Below are 16173 nucleotides of genomic sequence, written 5' to 3'. Positions count from 1 at the left end.
TGTCCAGTCCTGCGTTGTTCTTGTCCCACGTCATCAGTGTGCTGTCGTCAGAGGGCGGAGTTAGGTGCCGGTAGGTCGAAGTCAGAACAGGCGGTGCTGTGGAGGGGGGTCCTCAGTGGTTTCCCTCATTGCTGAAGCTGGGCTGCAGGGCCAAAAACCAAGACAGATAGGGTGGCGGCGAGCGAGACAGATTGGGGGTCCTGCAGGAGTGGTGGGCCCAAACAGCTCTCAGGTTCGTTGGGGCAGCAGGATAGGCAGCGAGGCGATGCTTGGCTGGGGCTGCGGCACCGAGAGATTGCGGCCTCGTGGAAGGCAGGGAAGGCGGGGCCTCCTCTTGAGTGGCTCGGGCGCTATGGTGCTGCGGCGCTGCGGCAGCGGATCAGGAAAGGGTGGAAAGGCTCACTGATGCTGAATTTAAATGTCCAGTCCCGTGTTGTTCTTGTCCCACGTTGTCGACGTGCTGTCATCAGAGGGCGGAGTTAGTTGCCGGTAGGCCAAAGTCATTTGTATGTGTTTATGTGATTTTATTATCATATCTTTGTTTTGTTTGCTGTAATTTATGTAACAATTGTAATCCACTTAGCATGGTGTTGTTATTATCTGTGGAATATAAATATTGCAATAAATAAATAAATAAATAAATAAACCCACAGCAGAAGTAAAGTCAAGCAACAGGGGCCTTGGCACATGCCAGATTGCAAATTTCTGGTTAAAGTCCCAAAATGCCCATACTCCATTCAGACCACACCCATGCCCTGCCCCTTTTTGAGAATTTCCGAGATGTGTATGCAGCGACATTTACGCGCAGATCTGGGTGGCTTTTAAAATCTGCTTGGCAGATACAAGCCTGTTATATTCACACATCCCCTAATTTTGGCGTGTAACAAGCTTTTAAAATTCACCTTTAAGTTGGGAAATTTAAAAAATACATCTAAATGAAAAAACTTATGCTTACTATATTATCCTAAATCTGATAAAACATTAGCCACTGAAATGTTTAAAACATATGTATTGGAGACTTTAAAAATTACAACTCAATCCCTGGCACTGCTTTCCAAGGCTTTTTATCTGCCTCAACTTAGGAAAAGTGTAAACTTGGGGAACAGTTTCATTTATCGCAAATTTCAACTGATAGCTTTGATCTAACAGCTTTTTTGGAGAGTTCTTCAGTCTTTGAAAGTGATAATTCAGAGCAGCTAAGGCAAATCTATATAACAATGGAGGATATAATAGATCAAATAAAAAACTAGAGAGTAACAAATAACCAGGACCAGATGGTCTATATCCCATGAAATTGTGGGCCTGTTGCTAGTAATCTATAGTCAATCATTTAAAATGGTCATAGTGCCTGAGGACTGGAGGGTGGCCAAAGTAATACTGATCTTTAAGAAGGGTGTTGCATTTGTGAAACCTTGGGCCAAGGCAGGATTGGCACAATCTGCAGGAAGGAGCACTGCAGGTTCCCCCTGTCAGCAAGCAGACCCAGACAGAGGCCCAGCTGGATCTTTGCTTATACCAGCCCTCGTTCCCCTCAGGTTGAGACTTGGGGTGCCAGAGATGGCAGGTCTTAGGTAGGGGCCTCTGTCAAAGGCAGAGAGGTTCATCATATGGTAATTGGGTCAAAGCACATGGAGGACAGGCATATCCGGTAGTAGGCAGTGATCAGTGGCAGGCAGCAGTCAAGTGAATCCGATGGCAGCCAGTGGTCAAACGTATTGAGATCAGGCTACAGTTACACCAGGTATCTGTCTGAAGGAAAAAGAGGGACCAAAAGGCAGGGCAGAAAGATAAGGAAAAGCACAGGCAGGCAACAAGGAAGGAGCAGGAGAACTGAATACAAGTACGCTGTAACTGAAGAACTGAAGACAAAGACTCTGGAACTGAAGAGCTGAAGACAAGGACGCTGGAAGCAACATGCTCTACTCAGGGTAATGGAACCAGTTGCTGAGGCACTGAAGTAGAGTTCAAGAGGGTCTTTTATAAGCCCAACAGTGTAAGGTCATCAGAGCATGCTGCAGGGCTTTTCCCACCACGGGCTCTTTAAATGCTGCAGTGTTGGGTGCACATGTGACTAAGGAGGAGCACGGCAGTAGGGAGTCGGTGCCATCCGGCTGCAAGGTTAGCCAGCAGCATGTCACCGTGAAGAGGAGCGGTACCCTGCCATGAACTGTGCCGGTGTGCCACTGCTGTCTGGGGACCCGGCAAGAGAGGTAAGGGCAGTGGTGAGCAGGGTTAGCCTGTGGGCTGCTGAACATAACAAAGGGTTCCAGGGCTGATTTAGTAAACCATAGACTGGTGAGCATGGAGTCTGTGCTGGGTGAAATAATAGAAGCTATACTTAAAAACAAAGAGATCCATATTCAAATGCCATTTAGATAAAGTAATAGTTATTCATCTAAATGGCTTATCTGGGTATATTTAGCCATATATATATTGGGAGCATTCTGGGGATGAATGGAGTTAACAGGATAAGTTAACCAGCTAATTCCTACATTCGGAGTTAGCTATCTGGCTAACTCTGATTTGAAAGGAAAGACTTCCCCATGTTGACTCTTCCTCATTAAGCCATATCTATCTATATATAACTTTGAGGTCCATATTCAGCCGCTGTGTGGCTGTGCTAGTTAGGTGGTTATACATAATTGGCTAACTAATGGTGCATAGTCAGTGACATAGCTGCTCCACTGAATATACCAGCTATCTTAAAGTTAGACAGTTATGTATAACCAGCTAACTCAGCCACACAGTGGCTGAAAATGGACCTCAAAGTTATATATAGATAGATATGGCTTAATGGGGAAAGAATCAACATGGGGAAGTCTTGCCTTTCAAATCTATTGGGGTTTATTGAAGATGTAAGTAAACATTCATAAAGGTGAACCACTTAATATTGTGTATTTGGATTTTCAGAAGGCATTTGACAAAGTCCCCATGAGAGAATCTTCAGAAAATTAAAAAGTCATGGGACAGGAGGCAATGTCTTATTGTAGAGAGGTCATGGGACAGGAGGCAATGTCTTATTGTGAAAGGTCTAGAACGGGTAGATGTGAATCGGTTATTTACTCTTTCGGATAGTAGAAAGACTAGGGGACACTCCATGAAGTTAGCATGGGGCACATTTAAAACTAATCGGAGAAAGTTCTTTTTTACTCAACGCACAATTAAACTCTGGAATTTGTTGCCAGAGAATGTGGTTCGTGCAGTTAGTATAGCTGTGTTTAAAAAAGGATTGGATAAGTTCTTGGAGGAGAAGTCCATTACCTGCTATTAAGTTCACTTAGAGAATAGCCACTGCCATTAGCAATGGTTACATGGAATAGATTTAGTTTTTGGGTACTTGCCAGGTTCTTATGGCCTGGATTGGCCACTGTTGGAAACAGGATGCTGGGCTTGATGGACCCTTGGTCTGACCCAGTATGGCATTTTCTTATGTTCTTATGTTCTTATGTAGAATGGTAACTTCTTAAAAGTCAGGAAACAGAGTGTAGTACTAAATGATCAATTTTCTAAATGAGATATGTCATTAGTGGAATACCACAGGAATCAGCACTGGGACCTGTGATGTTTAACATATTCAAATAATCTGGAAAAGGGAACAAAAAGAGTGAAGTGATTAAATTTTCAGATAATATGAAATTATACAAAGTTGTTAAAACAGCAGAGGACTGCAAAGTACTGCAGCAGGATATTGGGTCTCATTTTCCAAACGTATCACACGCAGTAAGGGACGTTTCGCACGCGAAATGTCCCTTTTCGCGTGTGATACCAAAATGGGGGCAGAGTCGGCCCCGGAAGAGGAGGAGTCGGGGCGTCACCGGGGCCGACTCCATGACAACAGGGCGCACAGTGAAAAGGTAAGTGCCTTTTCGCTGCCTATTTCGCTCCCAATAGCTACACCTCCTATGGTGGCGCTATTGGGTGCGAAACCGGCAGCGATCGCACCGCGATGGTGCGATCACTGCCGGCTAGCGCAGGCCCGCCCCCTGTTTCGGCCCCCCGCCCCTCATCTTCTAAAGTATCGCAGGCCTGCTATACTTTAGAAAATGAGGCCCATTGTGAGATTAGAAAAGATGGCATTTTAATGGCACATGAAATTTAATGTGGAAAAGTCCTAAGTGTTACACATAGGGAAAAATTATCCCAACGACAGGTATATAGACGCTGGATTCTATATTGGGAGTCATCACCCAGTAAATGGGCCTTAGATTCCTTGCGGACAATACAATTCAATGTGCAGTGACAGTTAAAAAAGCAAATAGAAAAAAGAAATGATATGAAGGGGAATGGACAATAAAATATATTGCCTCTGTAGTGGGTTTGTAAACATTCCTCTCTCTGCTTGTTTGCATTTCTTGCAGGTTTTTTATGATCAGATTTACACCATAGGCATTTTTCTATGCTTTGTTTTATTCAGAAAAAAAATGTATCAAAAGCTGTTTGGGTTGGTTTTGGTTTTTTTTTCAATTCTTCCTCAGAAAATTATAGCTTAATATGCTAGGCAGGAGAGGTAGAGAATACATTATTTAAAATAAATAAATAACAATATTAAACAAGGAGGATGCAGGTACTGTACTTTGTGATAGAGTGCTTAAAAGCCTAACTAATGGAACTGATTGGATTTATGACATTTGGAATTCTGAAATATGCTTCAAAGAACATCATTTTTTATACACACTTCAGATATAAGAATGAAGCCAAAACATTGATCATGCTTAGTAATTACATCCAGTCATGGCAGTTATTACTAGTTATTTTTCTTTTAAGAGTAGAAATTAAAAAACCCCTAAAAGCTCAATAAAGTAAATTTGCATTTTTATTCCAACAGGCATTTGATAAGTGAACTGGTGAGCGGCTTTATACCAAGCTGACAGTTAATCTTTATGTCTGTATTACTAAGGGGGTCATTTTCTATTGATATTGCATGCGAAAAGGGACTTTTCGCGTGCGATATCTAGCTCGGGGAAAAGTCAGGGAGGCGTCAGCACCGGAAGAGGAGGAGTCAGGGCGGCGATGGGGCGGATGCCGCGGAAACTTCGCTGACGACGAAAAGATAAGGCCCCTTATCGCCGCCAGCAGAGCGCCCAATAGCACCACCTTTTACGATGGCGCTATTGGGTGTGAAAGCTGGCGGCGATAGCACCGCAGAGGTGCGATTGCTGCCGGCTTTCACAGGCCCGCCCCCGCTTCGCCCCCCACTCCCCGTTAGCACCAGGATTGAGGAAGTCGCGATAGTTTAGAAAATCCGGCCCTAAGTTTTTAATTGTTTATCTTTTGATTTAAGTTGTGAATGTTCATCTGTAAGCCACCTCAAGCTATGTAAAAGCAGCATATAAATGCTAGCAATAAATAAATAAATATCAGCTGTTATGCTTGAATGGAAAGTCAAAATACATATGATTATTTAACGACTACAATTACAGAAAGTAAAATTAAAATGATTTTGAAACAGAAATAGAAAATGTTAAATGATTTGAATATCAGGAGGTCCATATTCAGAAGCTTTTAGCCAGATACCCTAGAAGTCATCTAGCTAAATTAATTTTTGGACACATCCAGCTAAATACTAGCCAGATAACTTTATATCCAACTAAAATTTGGCTAGCTAAGTTAAGGGCATTCTGGGGTGTAACTGGGAGGAGCTGGGTTAGCCAGATAAGCTATCTAGCTATGTCTGGTCATCCTGTAGACCAGACAGCCGGGTAAATTCAGAGGCATGCCTGTACCACTGAATAAACAGACAAATAGGGTCATTTATAAAAATGCATTATGGTGTTAACGTGCACAATAACGCATGCGTTAACACCATAACGCATGCAAAAAGTATAGTAAAGCATGGCGCAAATGCAAATTTTTGAGGGGGCAGGATCAGGAGAGGAGTTTAGGTGGGTTTCAGTTAAATTAGGGGCCATATCGCATGGTTTTAACACTGGAAATAACTACATCTTTTTCCCTGGTGTTAAGCTGTGTGATATGTCCAAAATGGCCATAGCGCAATTCACGATAAATTTTTGGAATTGTATTTTTGGCCATTTCTGGGCTTGGGGAAAAGGAAGGAAGGAAGGAGAGAGAGGGAGAGGGAGGGGGAGAGAGAGAGAGCCTCTGGGGAAGTCCTCACTGTATGAACCTATTTATATCTGTATAGGAGGGCCACCTAAAGTTGAGGTGACGTATTAGTGGTGGTTTAGGATTTAGGGGCCAGTTTCACATATAGAGTGAGATGTATGAACAGAACAGTACACCTTGGTGAAGAATTGACATCATTTGGAGTGAGAAAATCTCAAAAAGATGAAATTTTGTACTATGTTCTCTCTCCCTAGCTTGATGATACCCTATTATAGAGTCTATCAAGCTGGATTCGCTAAGGCATTTCTCCCATTCTGCATCTATGGGAAAATTCATTCATGAATCATGCCCAAAGATTGGTACTTCTTCATCATCTTGGTTCTCTATTACCGCTGGTATTCTCCAAGGATTATATCTATCTGCTACTCTTTTTAATATTAATCTTACCCTGCTGTATCAGCTCCTCAGTCAACTAGATCTCTCTTCTAAGGAGTATGTGGATGATATTCAGTTTTTCTTCCCTTTATAATCATCTTGGTCTACTACTGTACAGTTTGCCTCTTTATGCTTGAATACCATTAAGTGCTGATTTTTTAGAACAAACACTCTCTCAGCATAAAGAAGACTGAAGTGATCATTCTGGAGCAATCTTTCTGCTATCCAATTCCTTCGTCAATTCAGTTTGATGTGACATCTATACTTCTATCCCAGAAGGTTTGGGATTTGGGTGTAATCTTTGACCCAAGACTTCTATGGTCCCTCAAATGAAATCTGTTGTGCAGCCTTCTTTTTTGAAATTAAGATATCTTGCTAACTTCCAAACAGTGCTTCAAGCTTTCATAATCCCCAGCACTGATTATTGTAATTCTCTATAGTCAAGGTCTTCCCCAGACCTACCATCTGTCCCATGAAAATTATTCAGAACTCAGCTGCTCATTTTTTCACTGGATCTAACATCAGAGAACACATTATTTGTACACTTAAGTCCCTCCACTTGCTGCCAGTTCTTTGGTGTATCCAATATAAAATTGCCATACTAATAATGCAGGTGGATCACATCAAGCTATCTCTAAAAGAAAAGCAGAGGTCAAGTCATCTCCATTTATGCTTGTATTATGATTCATCAGGGCACTTCAGTGACCATTGTCCAGTCAAGTCAGGAAAAATCTTGAACCTCAGTATGGTGTGAGGGGCCATCCTAGCCTGCCCTGCACATCTCCTCAATTTCTTCTACATGTTTGTCTTCCTTGACACCTGAATTGGAGGGAATTTTATTCATGAATCTCTAGTACATCAGTAAGGGATTCCTAAATTTCTCTTACATCCAGCAGTCATGATTTCCTCTGTCCATGGAAAACCTTTGCTTGGATGTATCGTGAAGTCTACAGTTCCTCTGTCAATGCAGATGGCATCTTGTATGGGGAACAGATCTCTAGCAATTAATAATATCATTCTGGGCCTGCTTGAGGTTAACTGGGGAGCTCTACGGAATTACAGTTGGGGTCCCCACTGCCAAGAACAGTGTCTGCCCAAACCTCAGCCTGCAATCTCCTTGGCAAGAACCATGGTTCCTGACTCACTTCTTCCACCCACCGCCCCTGTGGATACCACTAATAAGCAACACACCGACCCTCTTATGGTGGTTACAGAAGAGGGTGCGTCGGTACTCCTTCCTTGTGAGTACCTGCCAGTCCCTGCCAAGACCTGAAAGAAGAGGACTCAGACCTTCCTGCCACTGGTAGCGGGCATCTGCAGTCAGTTGCCTATGGATGGAGTCCTTTCCTTTGTCTTGGGGTTAGTGAGCACCTTTGTCCATTGCTTGCCTGAGGCACTTTGACACTATGATTCAACCAAGGCTGGAGATACTCTTCGAAGGACAAAGTTTGTGAGAGCCAGCTGCCAACCTACAAGCCCTCCAACTTGTACCAGAATTCCAAAGATGTTTTCCCAATAACCCAAGCCCAGGAAGTTTATTTATCTATTTAATTAATTAATTTATGTATTGTTTTCTATACCGTTGTTTGGTGGGACCATCACAACAATTTACAAAAATTAAATTTTAACAATAAAAATTCAATGAGCAAATAAATAACAGAAAGCATGATATAAATAGCAATAAAAGATAAGAATAAAAAGTAATAGAATACATAAAATCAATCAAACAATAAAAAGCATCATAAGAGAATAAATGATAGAAAAGTACAAAGAGCAAGCAGGCTATAGTTGTTATGTGACATCCTGGTATGCCTTCATGAATAGCCAGGTTTTTACTTCCTTTCTAAAAGAGTTTAAATTTGATTGAAGTTGTAATTCAACAGGGAGCGAGTTCCATATTTTGGGGCCTGCCAGTGAGATTGCTTGGTTTCATACTTGACAAAGGTAAGCTGACTGGACCGAAGGAATGCTTAGTAGGCCTTTGTTTACAGAACATAGGTTGCGCTGTGGGGCATGAAGTCTAATAGCTGCGTTTAACCAGTCTGTCTGCTCCTTGTAGATAATTTTATGTAAAATACACAGGATTTTGTAATCAAGTCAATATTTTATCGGTAACCAATGTAAGGATACTAATATTGGAGTAATATGATCCTACTTTTTGTGTCTATTAGTATTCTGGCTGCTGAATCTTGCAAAATCTGCAATGGTCGAATTGAAGATAATTGAAGTCCACGGAGAAGTGAATTACAAGAATCTGTGGTAGTAAGTATCAAAAGTTGTAATACTATTCTAAAGTCAGAGAAATTGAGAAATGATTTTAATCATTTCAAAATTAAACGTTTATGGTATCCAGCTTTAATTTTGGGGGAAATGTGTTTTTTGAAATTGAGTTCAGAGTCAATAATCATACCTAGATCACGTGTATGAGTTACAAGACTTATCTCTGTTGATTGATCTTCTAACTTTAGAGGGGGTGGATTAGATGGACTAGATTTCCTGTTGGGAAGGTGGCTTTGGAAAGGGGGTACATTTGCCTGCTCATGGGATGTCCCCGCTAACCAGCACACTTACCTCCGAACACTGCAACAGCGGGTTTTATTCTGGCAGCACGGACACTGCCATCCTCGCACAGGCCCTGGTCGCCTTAGTTGTGCATGCATGCCAGCCACTCAAACTTAAAGAGTCCATGGGGGGAAAAAGGCCACAATACCCTTGGATGATGTCAAAATCTTCAGCTCTTAAAAAAGCCTTTCAAACACCCAGACCTCAACTCAGCAACAGGTCTCCTGCATCCTATGCTGTACATGTTGTTTCTTCTACATTCCTGGTTCCTGCTTCATCTTCCAGCCTTGCCTTGCCTCTTATTTCAGTTCCAGCCTCATCCAATTTTGTCCTCCAGCCCAGCCTATCCAGCCTACCTTTCTCATTCTTGTCGTCCTACTGTGTGTCCACAACTCCCCTGGCTTGCTCATCCAGATCTCGAACTCTTGCCTGGACCTGAATACAATTACCAGCCATCTTGACCTGACCCCTAGCCTGGACCTGACCATGACTGCATATCTCCTGGATCTTGACCTCTCATTTGGACCTAACCATGATTGCCTCTGTCCCAAGGCCCCACCTATTTCCTGCTGGCCACCAGAAACCAAGGACTCAACCCAAGGAGGAGGTGGCTGGTATAGGTGATGCTCCAGTCTGGCCCATTATGAAGTCTGTTCACTCGCTGCTGGTGTAAACCTCAGGGGTTCACCCTCGAGGCTGTGTCAACTATGCCGCAGCACTAATAGCTTACACACCCCATATCCTTTACAGAAATTGGATGCAGATACAGCGCTGCTCTCTAAATTGGTGGTGGGGTGGAGGGGAATTAGGGCTGGAGGGTACTGGAAGCCAATAGTAACAGGTGGGAGAGAAAAAAAGGGGAAAAAATGGATAAAGTGCGTAGCTTGCTGGGCAGACTAGATGGGCCGTTTGGTCTTCTTCTGCCGTCATTTCTATGTTTCTATGTTTCTATGAAATCAGGCAACAGACCAACTGAAATTAGGTTTATAGTGGAATTTTTTTTTTTTTTAAATGTTAAAAGTCTCTAATAAGAGAACAGCAAATGAAGAGAGTGAAGCAGGTTTTTTCAGGCCTGGAAATCCCTGTGCTATACCCTATAGGCTGAGACAAACAGAAAATACCTATTTCTCTAACAGAAGTTAAGAAATTGGAATTGACAAAAGCCCTTGGAATGGATGACTTTGGCTGAAAGATGCATAAGATACTTCTAGAGAGGGGCAGCAGATACCTTGTTAAATATGTATAATGATGCACTATGAAAAGGTAATTTGTCACAGTCTTCTCATCTCATTCTTTTTACCTTAATCCATAGACTATTCCCTCCCCCCACCCCAACAAATGTTTATCTTCAAGTGGAAGAGATGGAAGCTTCGGCCTGCTAGATTTAGACTTGTGCCTAGATTTGGCCAGCCAAGTTAGGCAGCTAGCAATGAAAATCAGAGCTAACTGCCTAACTTTCTTCACCCAATTTAACCCCGCCTCCTAGAATGCCCAGAATTCAGCTTGCTAAAGTTATATGCCTAGCAAAAATTATAAAGCAAGTTAGCTTGGTCAGTTTTCAAAGGCTTTGATCTAGTCAGCTAATCCTTATTTAACTATGTCACTTTGAAAACTGAGTCCAGAGTTGTTAGCTATAAAATTGAGAAGGACAATATCTAGGTGGGACATACAAAAGAAAATTGCTTTGCTGTAAATTATCTTTAATTATTAATAGAAAATAAAGTAAAGGCATTTCCTAGAGTCATATAAAAAAATAATGCTTCCTTATCATCCTGTTACATCAATTAAGACTATTGGATCGTTTTTGTTTACTACCAGAAGGAGATAGAGGGCACACCCATTTTCAGTGACATCTTCACTTAGGGCCTGATTTTCAAAAGCATTTACACACTTAAAAATGGATTTTATATGAGTAAATGCATGTTACCCATGCAAGTGGGCTTTTGAAAATTGCTACAATAGTTGTTACATTTACATGTGTAATTCATTTTGAAAATGACCCCTTATATATATATAGGCTGGTGCTATACCATCAATAGTCAGTATTTCTCTGTCTCCAGCAGATGATAGACATATGCTGGACTGGTGCAAAGATTTCTTGGCTCCCGTGTCCTTGGCATTTAGGCCTGGTCCCTAGTGAAGCCTGCTCCCAAGGCAACAGCTTATATGCTGTTTTCCCTGCTGGCGCAGGATCTCAGCTTTTAGGCCAACAATTTTTGTGATTGTTCCCCAAGTAGAGCAGGGCCTACTTTGTGATTGTTCCCCAAGTTCTCTTCAGGGCCTAGTTAAGCAGATCCTGGTTCATGGTTCCCAGGTTCCCCTGTGGGCCTGATCGAGTAAAGGCCTGGATCGTGACTCCCAGGTACCTTTGTGGGCCTGATTGCACAGTATCAGGTAAGTGACTCACAGGTTCCTGTTTTGGGCCTGGTTGAACAGCATCTGGCAAGTGACTCCCAGGTTCCATTTTGGGCTTGGTTGTACAGTGTCTGGTAAGTGACTTCCAGATTCCTTTTGGGGCCTGGTTGAATGGCTTCTGGTAAGTGACTCCCAAGTTCTCTTTTGGGCCTGCTTGAACAGGACTTGGTAGGTGATCCAGAATCCTGTGGGTGGCTCCCAGGTCTCCATCCAAGCCTTTGACCTCTACCTACGTTTTGTGGGTGTGGGTTTGAGTGTAGGCCTTCTCTCCCCCTTCTCTTCTCCTAAATATCTCAGTCAGATAGCAGCTGAATATGGACCTCATTCTTATAGGGAGAGATTTTTCTTTTATTTGCAAATTCACTACAATGGGGCCAATATACTAAATTTAAATAACATTGTCCAATAACAAATGTAAATGCGGTGTTTAACATGCAAATTAATAATGTGAATGAGATGCAAATAAGGTATGCATTTCTTTAGATAGTAAAGTAAGCCCATAAAAGTATGTGCATTAATATAGAAAGTAATGCAAAAACAAAACTACACATCCTTGAGGTGCGTTAATGCATCTGTGTTAACATTTTGCAAATTTTATGGTATGTAATGTTTTGCTGCACTAAACACATTGACCTTTTTGCCTACTTTTATATCTCATTACCTTTTTAGCATAGATTCTGTGTTAACACTAATGCAAGCTAGTTTTCATGCATTAATAGCGCTGTTAGCATATGTTAATTGCTTGCAATAGATAATATAGGCCGTTAACGTGAGTTAATGCTTGCATTACCGTTAAAACCATTTTGTACTTTGGCCCCAGAGTTTGGTCACTACAATTCAGTTATACTAAAAAATTCATAAGAAATCTATTGGATAAATTAATAAAGGAAACGTCTCTGACACATAATACAGTATCTGATTGGTATAAGTTTTATCTTGAAAATGAAAGTGGAAAAAACACAATTCAAGTTGGCTCAAGTTTGGACATTTTACTGCATTCCAGAATTGAAGTTGAAGACATGCAAGTGACTGTAAATCAATTTTCAAGGGTAATGTGCCAGGCTTGCTTAAAGATACACAATTTAAACTACTACATAGGTAGTATATTACACCTGCCAGAGGTTATAAAATAGGCTTTTAGACTCAAGTATCTATAAAAAATATATATATATTCAGGCCTGGAGCCTCGTTATGTATTGCTTCTGGGATTGTATGTTTGTAAAACAGCTCTGCTGGGGGTAGAAAGAGCTTTAACTGACAGACATGGTCTTATTTTCTTTTGCAGAAAGAAAATGTCCTTTTTGGTTTTCCACATAAAGGGAAGAGGAGAGTGCTGGAAAGAAGTTACTCAACATAATAACTTTGTCAGCTAAAAATGGAAATTGATCATAATGTTAGAGAAGATTGTGTAATTGTTATGAGATCACCATTGGTATCCACATCCATGTCTTAACATTTCAAGGAACTTTGGGTGGGGGAGACCTGGGGTGTCATGAATCTGCAGAGTTACAAAGAGACATTTTATTGAGCATATAACATTGTTGAACAGTCACTGGGAGGTTTTCAGCACAATGCTGGATGTTGGATTGAACTGTGTTTTAGTTGAGCTGTTTCAGTCTGAATAACCAAAGGGATCTAGTGAGGGTTTCCCCTTGAGAGACAGGAGAGAGAATTATTTTGGGGAGTGGCCTAGGAGAGTATAAAACCTAGTCTGTTTTGATGGGATTGGCCCTTTCTATCAAGTTTTGGTGCTGAGCAGGTGAAGGACCTCTCAGATATAGGAAGCCTGGAGAGGCCAGCCTGTGGGATGGGGAGCCCAGGGCATATCCCTGCAGGAGTTCTTCACCTCAAGAGGAGAGGCCTGAGGACAGGTATAGAAGAGTTGTTTCTTCCCCTGAGGACATGATCAGGAGTTGAAGGAGATGGGATCGTCTAATCAAAGGGATGCCCCAAAGGAGGACCAGTGTGTGGAGAAGACTAGGAAGAACTCACAGGTCCTGTGTTCTTAGAAGACCCTGCTGGTCCAGGGAGCTATGAGTAGAAGATGGAGATGGAGTTTGGTAGAAGTGGAAAGAGTAGCCTCTTCAAAATATTTTGGGATACAAGTTCATATCCCATGTAGGAATCTGCACATAGGAGGGAGAAGATTTATGAAAAAAGGGAGAGAAAATAGAAGGGAGGTTTGCATGTAGCTGATCTCATAATCCTTGTGATACAGTTAAGTGAAGTTTGTACTTCATTACTTAACTGAGTATCCTGTGAACTGAACTCTGAGTAATTCAGCTACATTGTTTAACCCTCTTTAAAATCTCTCTTCATAGTTGCTTGCAGGTAACCCCAGAAATAAAGTTATTTGTTTGAATTATACCTTGGTGTGGACTGTGGTTTTGGGAGCCACCTGTAGCTACCAGCAAGAAAAGTAAAGGAGACAGAGTGCCAGGTTTCACAGAGAGGAGACTGAAGAAAGGGTTTCCCTGTCCAACTCGAGAGGAGCAACACACTCCTCTGCCTCTAGCTCGGTTCCACATCACCATCTATATGACCCACTCTACTGAATCCTAGAAAAAAATTAGAGAGAGTGACTTTTATTTCCAAAAGGAATCAGAGCCTCCTGTTATTCCATGTGCCCTGTAGGGGATTACACTTAGGTATGTGGATCCAGAAGCTCACAGAATAGATGCTGATAGATATATTTTCTACTGGTATATCTGAAAAGAAAAAAGTTACTCTTTTTTGCAGACATGGAGTCTTTTGCTTCAAAACTTACTTGATGTTGATGAAGTATTCCAGGATGTAGCAAGTGGAAAAATAACTTGCGAAAAGTTCAGACACAAAAGAAGAGGTTGATATTCAGCACCACTTTCCAGTTAAGTGGCTTTGACTTAGCCTACTAACTTTTTAATCATCTAAAATTTTGTCTGGCTAATTTGGGATGGAGTGGAGATGTTCCAGGGTAGAGTCAGCAATCTGATTATGTTAGCCAGATATGCACTGATTTTAAATATTATCCAGCTAACATAGAACTAGATTTATCATTTTATTATAAATTTCACATGAATAGCACCCATGATAAAAAAAGGGTGTGGTTAGGGAAGAGAGAGAGAGACTCTTTATAAGGCTCATAGATAAGTCAACTATTTATACCACTATAGGAGGGTCAACTAGAAACTCGAGGTGAGGTTTTGGTGGCGATCTAGGGTTTGGGAGGCACAGTCAGAGGTATGAACAGCACAGTACACCTCAGTGAACATTTGATGTGATTTGGTGTGAGGAAAGATACACAAAGATGAGATTTGTACATTGCACTCTCAACCTAACTTGATGTACTCTCTGCCTAGCTGTTACTTGTTGACCCTCCTACAGTGTTACAAATAGTTGACCAATATGTATGCCACCCTAGAGGCTCTCTCTCTCTTCCCACTACCAACAGGATTTGCAATATTTTTTGCAAATCCTGTTTTGAGCATATCGTACAGCATAATGCCAGGAAAAAAGATGTAGTCAGAAAGTATGTTATGCTATCACATGCAGCGTTAAACACCCCTCATTTTCATAAACTCCTCCCGTTTGACTAAATTTTGAAAATGTGCATATGCATCTCACTTAGGCCTGGATTTATCAAAATGTACTAAATATCACATGGAATAGGAAAAGGGGCATGTTTTATGGTAATAGGCAGTTTATCACAAACTACGATAACTTTTCACAATAAGTGCCAGAATTGTTGTATTTCCTACATTCAACCACTGGGGGGACCATTTTAAGCTGCTGGGGAGAGAGAGAGAGAGAGAGAGAGAAAGAGACTAGCCATAGTGCTCTCATACTAGGTAGGTGTTTATACCTCTATATGAGGCCTACCTAGTCACTCGAGGTGAGGTTTATGTATTAGTGTAGGGGTTAGGGGCCACGTTGACATTCAAAGTGAGACATATGAACAGAACAGTGCTCTCTTGTGAAGAAGTGATGATGTTCGGAGTGAGGAAACTCACCCAAAGATGAGATTTGTGCAATGTTCTCTCAACCTAGCTTGAATGTTCTCTCAATCTAGCTTGATGTTACCCAGGTAGAGAGTCCATCAAGCTAGGTTGAGAGAACATTGCACAAATCTCATCTTTGGGTGAGTTTCCTCATTCCGATGGTCATCACATCTTCATAAGAGTGCACTGTTCTGTTCGTACGTCTCACTTTGAATGTCAAAGTGGCCCCTAACCCCTACACTAATACTTAAACCTCACCTCAAGTGACTAGGTAGGCCTCATATAGAGGTATAAACACCTACCTAGTATGAGAGCAATATGGCTAGTATCTCTCTCTCTCTCTCTCTCTCCCCCCTCCCTCTCTCTCTCTCTCTCTCTCTCCCCCCCCCCCCCCCTAGTGGTTGAAGAAGGGCCCTGATAGCTAGGCTGGTTCTCCAGGAGCTTAAAACATCTAAAAACAGCATTTGCAAAAACATCACATAGCACAATAAAGCCCTATCACACGGCTTTACACAAATGAAAAAGGTATAATTAAAATACACATTAAAGCTGTGCAATATGGCTTAGCAAATGATGAAGCCAGCCCACTTGGCCACAAATTCCTCCCCTTTTCTAATTTGCATCATACTAGGCGTTTTGGCATTTTCACATGCGTTAAAGGCATTTTTTTAAATGTGAAAATGCCTTTTAACGCATGCAAAAACGCCATATAGCACTTTGA

At 41.6% G+C, this 16173-nt stretch overlaps 1 protein-coding gene across 4 annotated transcripts in view; it reads right to left on the bottom strand.

Moving 5' to 3' along the window:
* CTNNA3 (catenin alpha 3) overlaps nucleotides 1–16173 on the bottom strand; it is a 2257234-nt gene that overhangs the window by 899454 nt on the left and 1341607 nt on the right. The window lies entirely within an intron of this gene.

Source organism: Rhinatrema bivittatum, chromosome 7 (genome assembly GCF_901001135.1).
Source record: "Rhinatrema bivittatum chromosome 7, aRhiBiv1.1, whole genome shotgun sequence".
NCBI classification, from domain to species: domain Eukaryota; kingdom Metazoa; phylum Chordata; class Amphibia; order Gymnophiona; family Rhinatrematidae; genus Rhinatrema; species Rhinatrema bivittatum.
Note: the sequence above shows the minus strand (reverse complement) of the source record. Positions and strands in the feature narration are given on the sequence as shown.